Genomic DNA, 9,265 nt, shown 5'->3' with positions numbered 1-9,265 from the left:
TGTATTACCGAGAGGGCCCAGAGATACCTCTCCGACAATCGGAGTGACAAATCCTAATCTCGAAATACGCCAACCCAACATGTACCTTTGGAGACACCTGTAGAGCACCTTTATAATCGCCCAGTTACGTTGTGACGTTTGGTAGCACACAAAGTGTTCCTTCAGTAAACGGGAGTTACATAATCTCATAGTCATAGGAACATGTATAAGTCATGAAGAAAAGCAATAGCAACATACTAAACGATCGGGTGCTAAGCTAATGGAATGGGTCATGTCAATCAGATCATTCACCTAATGATGTGATCCCGTTAATCAAATAACAACTCTTTGTCCATGGTTAGGAAACATAACCATCTTTGATTAACGAGCTAGTCTAGTAGAGGCATACTAGTGACACTCTGTTTGTCTATGTATTCACATGTATTATGTTTCCGGTTAATACAATTCTAGCATGAATAATAAACATTTATCATGATATAAGGAAAAAATAATAACTTTATTATTGCCTCTAGGGCATATTTCCTTCAGTCTCCCACTTGCACTAGAGTCAATAATCTAGATTATAAGTAATGATTCTAACACCCATGGAGTCTTGGTGCTGATCATGTTTTGCTCGTGGAAGAGGCTTAGTCAACGGGTCTGCTACATTCAGATTCGTATGTATCTTGCAAATCTCTATGTCTCCCACCTGGACTAGATCCCGGATGGAATTGAAACATCTCTTGATGTGCTTGGTTCTCTTGTGAAATCTAGATTCCTTTGCCAAGGCAATTGCACCAGTATTGTCACAAAAGATTTTCATTGGACCCGATGCACTAGGTATGACACCTAGATCGGATATGAACTCCTTCATCCAGACTCCTTCATTTGTTGCTTCCGAAGCAGCTATGTATTCTGCTTCACACGTAGATCCCGCCACGACGCTTTGTTTAGAACTGCACCAACTGACAGCTCCACCGTTTAATGTAAATACATATCCAGTTTGCGATTTAGAATCGTCCAGATCAGTGTCCAAGCTCGCATCGACGTAACCATTTACGATTAGCTCTTTGTCACCTCCATAAACGAGAAACATATCCTTAGTCCTTTTCAGGTATTTCAGGATGTTCTTGACCGCTGTCCAGTGATCCACTCCTGGATTACTTTGGTACTTCCCTGCTAGACTTATAGCAAGGCACACATCAGGTCTGGTACACAACATTGCATACATGATAGAGCCTATGGCTGAAGCATAGGGAACATCTTTCATTTTCTCTCTATCTTCTGCAGTGGTCGGGCATTGAGTCTGACTCAACTTCACACCTTGTAACACAGGCAAGAACCCTTTCTTTGCTTGATCCATTTGGAACTTCTTCAGAACTTTGTCAAGGTATGTGCTTTGTGAAAGTCCAATTAAGCGTCTTGATCTATCTCTATAGATCTTAATGCCTAATATGTAAGCAGCTTCACCGAGGTCTTTCATTGAAAAACTCTTATTCAAGTATCCCTTTATGCTATCCAGAAATTCTATATCATTTCCAATTAGTAATATGTCATCCACATAAAATATCAGAAATTCTACAGAGCTCCCACTCACTTTCTTGTAAATACAGGCTTCTCCAAAAGTCTGTATAAAACCAAATGCTTTGATCACACTATCAAAGCGTTTATTCCAACTCCGAGAGGCTTGCACCAGTCCATAAATGGATCGCTGGAGCTTGCACACTTTGTCAGCTCCCTTTGGATCGACAAAACCTTCTGGTTGCATCATATAGAACTCTTCTTCCAGAAATCCATTCAGGAATGCAGTTTTGACATCCATCTGCCAAATTTCATAAGCATAAAATGCGGCAATTGCTAACATGATTAGGACAGACTTAAGCATCCCTATGGGTGAGAAGGTCTCATCGTAGTCAATCCCTTGAACTTGCCGAAAACCTTTTGCGACAAGTCGAGCTTTGTAGACAGTAATATTACCGTCAGCGTCCATCTTCTTGTTGAAGATCCATTTATTCTCAATTGCTTGCCGATCATTGGGCAAGTCAACCAAAGTCCATACTTTGTTCTCATACATGGATCCCATCTCAGATTTCATGGCTTCAAGCCATTTTGTGGAATCTGGGCTCACCATCGCTTCTTCATAGTTCGTAGGTTCATCATGATCTAGTAGCATGACTTCCAGAACAGGATTACCGTACCACTCTGGCGCGGATCTCACTCTGGTTGATCTACGAGGTTCAGTAGTATCTTGTTCTGAAGTTTCATGATCATTATCATTAGCTTCCTCACTAATTGGTGTAGGTGTCACAGAAACAGATTTCTGTGATGTACTACTTTCCAATAAGGGAGTAGGTACAGTTACCTCATCAAGTTCTACTTTCCTCCCACTCACTTCTTTCGAGAGAAACTCCTTCTCCAGAAAGTTTCCGAATTTAGCAACAAAAGTCTTGCCTTCGGATCTGTGATAGAAGGTGTATCCAATAGTTTCCTTTGGATATCCTATGAAGACACTTTTTTCGATTTGGGTTCGAGCTTATCAGGTTGAAGCTTTTTCACATAAGCATCGCAGCCCCAAACTTTCAGAAACGACAACTTTGGTTTCTTGCCAAACCACAGTTCATAAGGCGTCGTCTCAATGGATTTTGATGGTGCCCTATTTAACGTGAATGCGGCTGTCTCTAGAGAGTATCCCCAAAACAATAGCGGTAAATCAGTAAGAGACATCATAGATCGTACCATATCTAGTAAAGTATGATTACGACGTTCGGACACACCATTACGCTGTGGTGTTCCGGGTGGCGTGAGTTGCGAAACTATTCCACATTATTTCAAATGTACACCAAAATCGTAACTCAAATATTCTCCTCCACGATCAGATCGTAGGATTCTTTTTTTCTTGTTACGATGATTTTTAACTTCACTCTGAAATTCTTTGAACTTTTCAAACGTTTCAGACTTGTGTTTCATTAAGTAGATATAGCCATATCTGCTTAAGTCGTCTGTGAAGGTGAGAAAATAACGATATCCACCACGAGCCTCAACATTCATCGGACCACATACATCTGTATGTATGATTTCTAACAAATCTGTTGCTCTCTCCATAGTACCGGAGAACGGTGTTTTTGTCATCTTACCCATAAGGCACGGTTTGCAAGTACCAAGTGATTCATAATCAAGTGGTTCCAAAAGCCCATCAGTATGGAGTTTCTTCATGCGCTTTATACCTATATGACCTAAACGGCAGTGCCACAAATAAGTTGCACTATCATTATCAACTCTGCATCTTTTGGTTTCAACACTATGAATATGTGTGTCACTACTATCGAGATTTAATAAGAATAGACCACTCTTTAAGGGTGCATGACCATAAAATATATTACTCATGTAAATAGAACAACCATTATTCTCTGATTTAAATGAATAACTGTCTCGCATCAAACAAGATCCAGATATAATGTTCATGCTTAACGCTGGCACCAAATAACAATTATTTAGGTCTAATATTAATCCCGAAGGTAGATGTAGAGGTAGCGTGCCGACTGCGATCACATCGACTTTGGAACCATTTCCCACGCGCATCGTCACCTCGTCCTTAGCCAATCTTCGCTTAATCCGTAGTCCCTGTTTCGAGTTGCAAATATTAGCAACAGAACCAGTATCAAATACCCAGGTGCTACTGCGAGCATTAGTAAGGTACACATCAATAACATGTATATCACATATACCTTTGTTCACCTTGCCATCCTTCTTATCCGCCAAATACTTGAGGCAGTTCCGCTTCCAGTGACCAGTCTGCTTGCAGTAGAAGCACTCAGTTTCAGGCTTAGGTCCAGGTTTGGGTTTCTTCTCTTGAGCAGCAACTTGCTTGCTGTTCTTTTTGAAGTTCCCCTTCTTCTTCCCTTTGCCCTTTTTTCTTGAAACTAGTGGTCTTGTTGACCATCAACACTTGATGCTCCTTCTTGATTTCTACCTCCGCAGCTTTCAGCATTGCGAAGAGCTCGGGAATAGTCTTATTCATCCCTTGCATATCATAATTCATCACGAAGCTCTTGTAGCTTGGTGGCAGTGATTGGAGAATTCTGTCAATGACGCAATCATCTGGAAGATTAACTCCCAATTGAATCAAGTGATTATTATACCCAGACATTTTGAGTATATGCTCACTGACAGAACTGTTCTCCTCCATCTTGCAGCTATAGAACGTATTGGAGACTTCATATCTCTCAATCCGGGCATTTGCTTGAAATATTAACTTCAACTCCTGGAACATCTCATATGCTCCATGACGTTCAAAACGTTGTTGAAGCCCCAATTCTAAGCCGTAAAGCATGGCACACTGAACTATCGAGTAGTCATCAGCTTTGCTCTGCCAGACGTTCATAACATCTGGTGTTGCTCTAGCAGCAGGCCTAGCACCCAGCGGTGCTTCCAGGACGTAATTCTTCTGTGCAGCAATGAGGATAATCCTCAAGTTACGGACCCAGTCCGTGTAATTGCTACCATCATCTTTCAACTTTGCTTTCTCAAGGAACGCATTAAAATTCAACGGAACAACAGCACGGGCCATCTATCTACAATCAAACATGAATAAGCAAGATACTATCAGGTACTAAGTTCATAAATTTAGGTTCAATTAATCATATTACTTAAAGAACTCCCACTTAGATAGACATCCCTCTAATCCTCTAAGTGATTACGTGATCCAAATCAACTAAACCATGTCCGATCATCACGTGAGATGGAGTAGCTTCATTGGTGAACATCACTATATTGATCATATCTACTATATGATTCACGCTCGACCTTTCGGTCTCCGTGTTCCGAGGCCATATCTGTATATGCTTGGCTCGTCAAGTATAACCTGAGTATTCCGCGTGTGCAACTGTTTTGCACCCGTTGTATTTGAACGTAGAGCCTATCACACTCGATCATCACGTGGTGTCTCAGCACGAAGAACTTTCGCAACGGTGCATACTCAGGGAGAACACTTCTTGATAATTAGTGAGAGATCATCTTATAATGCTACCGTCAATCAAAGCAAGATAAGATGCATAAAAGATAAACATCACATGCAATCAATATAAGTGATATGATATGGCCATCATCATCTTGTGCTTGTGATCTCCATCTTCGAAGCACCGTCATGATCACCATCGTCACCGGCGCGACACCTTGATCTCCATCATAGCATCATTGTCGTCTCGCCAATCTTATGCTTCCACGACTATCACTACCGCTTAGTGATAAAGTAAAGCATTACAGCGCGATTGCATTGCATACAATAAAGCGACAACCATATGGCTCTTGCCAGTTGCCGATAACTCGGTTACAAAACATGATCATCTCATACAATAAAATTTAGCATCATGTCTTGACCATATCACATCACAACATGCCCTGCAAAAACAAGTTAGACATCCTCTACTTTGTTGTTGCAAGTTTTACGTGGCTGCTACGGGCTTAAGCAAGAACCAATCTTACCTACACATCAAAACCACAACGATAGTTTGTCAAGTTGGTGCTGTTTTAACCTTCGCAAGGACCGGGCGTAGCCACACTCGGTTCAACTAAAGTTGGAGAAACTGTCACCCGCTAGCCACCTTTGTGCAAAGCACGTCGGGAGAACCGGTCTCGCGTAAGCGTATGCGTAATGTCGGTCCGGGCCGCTTCGTCCAACAATACCGCCGAACCAAAGTATGACATGCTGGTAAGCAGTATGACTTATATCGCCCACAACTCACTTGTGTTCTACTCGTGCAAATAACATCAACACATAAAACCTGGGCTCGGATGCCACTGTTGGGTAACGTAGTAATTTCAAAAAAATTCCTACGCACACGCAAGATCATGGTGATGCATAGCAACGAGAGGGGAGAGTGTGATCTACGTACCCTTGTAGATCGACAACGGAAGCGTTAGCACAACGTGGTTGATGTAGTCGTACGTCTTCACGGCCCGACCGATCAACCACCGAAACTACGGCACCTCCGATTTCTAGCACACATTCAGCTCGATGACGATCCCCGGACTCCGATCCAGCAAAGTGTCAGGGAAGAGTTCCGTCAGCACGACAGCGTGGTGACGATCTTGATGTACTACCGTCGCAGGGCTTCGCCTAAGCACCGCTACAATATTATCGAGAACTATGGTGGAAGGGGGCACCGCACACGGATAAGAATATGATCATGTGGATCAACTTGTGTCTCTAGGGGTGCCCCTGCCTCCGTATATAAAGGATCAAAGGGGGGGGGTGCGTCCGGCCAGGAGAGGGCGCGCCAGGAGGAGTCCTACTCCCTCTGGGAGTAGGATTCCCCCCCCCCTTTCCTAGTTGGAATAGGATCCGGGAGGGGGGAAAGAGGAGAGAGAGAAGGAAAGGGGGGCGCCGCCCCCCTCTCCTTGTCCTATTAGGACTAGGGGGGAGGGACGCGCGGCCCTGCCCTGGCCACCTCTCCTCTCTTCCACTAAGGCCCACTAAGGCCCATATACCTCCCGGGGGGTTCCGGTAACCTCCCGGTACTCCGGTAAAATCCTGATTTCACCTGGAACACTTCCGATATCCAAATATAGGCTTCCAATATATCAATCTTTATGTCTCAACCATTTCGAGACTCCTCGTCATGTCCCCGATCCCATCCGGGACTCTGAACTCCTTCGGTACATCAAAACTCATAAACTCATAATATAACTGTCATCGAAACCTTAAGCGTGCAGACCCTACGGGTTCGAGAACAATGTAGACATGACCGAGACACGTCTCCGGTCAATAACCAATAGCGGAACCTGGATGCTCATATTGGCTCCTACATATTCTACGAAGATCTTTATCGGTCAGACCGCATAACAACATATGTTGTTCCCTTTGTCATCGGTATGTTACTTGCCCGAGATTCGATCGTCGGTATCTTAATACCTAGTTCAATCTCGTTACCAGCAAGTCTTTACTCGTTCCATAATACATCATCTCACAACTAACTCATTAGTTGCAATGCTTGCAAGGCTTATGTGATGTGTATTACCGAGAGGGCCCAGAGATACCTCTCCGACAATCGGAGTGACAAATCCTAATCTCGAAATACGCCAACCCAACATGTACCTTTGGAGACACCTGTAGAGCACCTTTATAATCACCCAGTTACGTTGTGACGTTTGGTAGCACACAAAGTGTTCCTCTGGTAAACGGGAGTTGCATAATCTCATAGTCATAGGAACATGTATAAGTCATGAAGAAAGCAATAGCAACATACTAAACGATCGGGTGCTAAGCTAATGGAATGGGTCATGTCAATCAGATCATTCACCTAATGATGTGATCCCGTTAATCAAATAACAACTCTTTGTCCATGGTTAGGAAACATAACCATCTTTGGTGCTAGTCTAGTAGAGGCATACTAGTGACACTCTGTTTGTCTATGTATTCACACATGTATTATGTTTCCGGTTAATACAATTCTAGCATGAATAATAAACATTTATCATGATATAAGGAAATAAATAATAACTTTATTATTGCCTCTAGGGCATATTTCCTTCAGTCTCCCACTTGCACTAGAGTCAATAATCTAGATTATACAGTAATGATTCTAACACCCATGGAGTCTTGGTGTTGATCATGTTTTGCTCATGGAAGAGGCTTAGTCAACGGGTCTGCTACATTCAGATCCGTATGTATCTTGCAAATCTCTATGTCTCCCACCTGGACTAGATCCCTGATGGAATTGAAGCGTCTCTTGATGTGCTTGGTTCTCTTGTGAAATCTGGATTCCTTTGCCAAGGCAATTGCACCAGTATTGTCACAAAAGATTTTCATTGGACCCCATGCACTAGGTATGACACCTAGATCGGATATGAACTCCTTCATCCAGGTTTATTATGGTGAGGCAAATCGGAGCTTGAGGTACAAAACATGGGATACCATGAAAAGGTTGAGGGGAGAAAGCACGCTACCGTGGCTCTGCATGGGCGATTTCAACGAGATACTTCACCAGGAGGAGAAAATGGGCCCTAATCCAAGGGATAGCGCTCAAATAGAGGGGTTTAGGGAGGCGGTGGATGTATGTGAGCTGGCGAACTTGGGCTATACTGGCTTAGACTGGACTTTTGAGAAGCGTGTTATAGGTGGCCAGTTTTGTAGGGTCCATTTGGACCGGGCGCTAGCTTCGGCAAGCTGGTCCAACATGTTCCCGTTTGCAAGAGTGGAGCATTTAACAGTAGTTAAGAGTGATCATAGCCCTATTCTGCTGATGAATGAGATGGAAGCGGGGAATCAGCGCATCGCGGTGAAGAAGCCTTTTCGATATGAATGTGTCTGGGAAAGAGATGGTCGTTTCAAGGACGTGGTGGAAGCAGCATGGAATGGTGATGGCCCGGCCTCGTCGGTGTCGGATTTGGCCAACAAATTACAGTTGGTGGCCACTTCTTTTTCCAGTTGGGGACGTACTACTTTTGGATCGATTCGGCAAGAGCAACGATCGCTTCAACAGAAACTAGCTATGGTGCGTGCGGATCCTTTGAGACTCGGACCTAGTGAGGAGGAACGCAAGGTCGAGGAGTGCATGGTGGAACTCGCGTACAGGGAGGAAATAATGGCGAGACAGCGGTCTCGTATCACATGGTTGTCCGAGGGTGATAGCAATACTAAGTTCTTTCAGAGGAAGGCAAGTGCTAGACGGGCCAAAAACAGCATCACCCAACTTGATCGTGCGGATGGAACCACTTGTACGGATCCGGCGGAACTGGCAAATATGGCTACAGAGTTTTACTCAAACCTCTATACGTCGGAAGGAACAATAGGTATGGAAGAGGTGTTATCGCACATACCGGTGAGGGTGGATGGTAATATGAATGCCCGCCTAAATGCCACTTATAGCAATAATGAGGTTAAAGAAGCTCTCTTTCAAATGTTTCCAACTAAGGCGCCGGGGCCGGACGGTTTCCCTGCACATTTTTTAGAAGCATTGGGACTTATGTGGTGATGAAGTTACAAGGATAATCATTAGAGTGCTTGATGGTGTGGACTCACCGGAGGAGATAAATAACACGTTCATCATTTTAATTCCAAAGATAGCAAGTCCAAAAGTTCTAGGATAGTTTCGGACGATAAGCCTTTGTAATGTGATCTACAAGATCGCTTCAAAGGTCTTAGCCAACAGGCTGAAGGTAATCCTCCCTGAGATCATTTCCGAAGAGCAGTCGGCTTTTGTCCCTGGTCGTCTCATCACAGATAACTTCATTACAGCCTATGAATGCCTACATTACATGAAGACTAGGAAGGTGAAGGGCAATAGGT

The sequence above is a fragment of the Triticum dicoccoides genome, chromosome 4A (assembly GCF_002162155.2).
Source record: "Triticum dicoccoides isolate Atlit2015 ecotype Zavitan chromosome 4A, WEW_v2.0, whole genome shotgun sequence".
Classification (NCBI taxonomy): Eukaryota; Viridiplantae; Streptophyta; class Magnoliopsida; order Poales; family Poaceae; genus Triticum; species Triticum dicoccoides.
Note: the sequence above shows the minus strand (reverse complement) of the source record.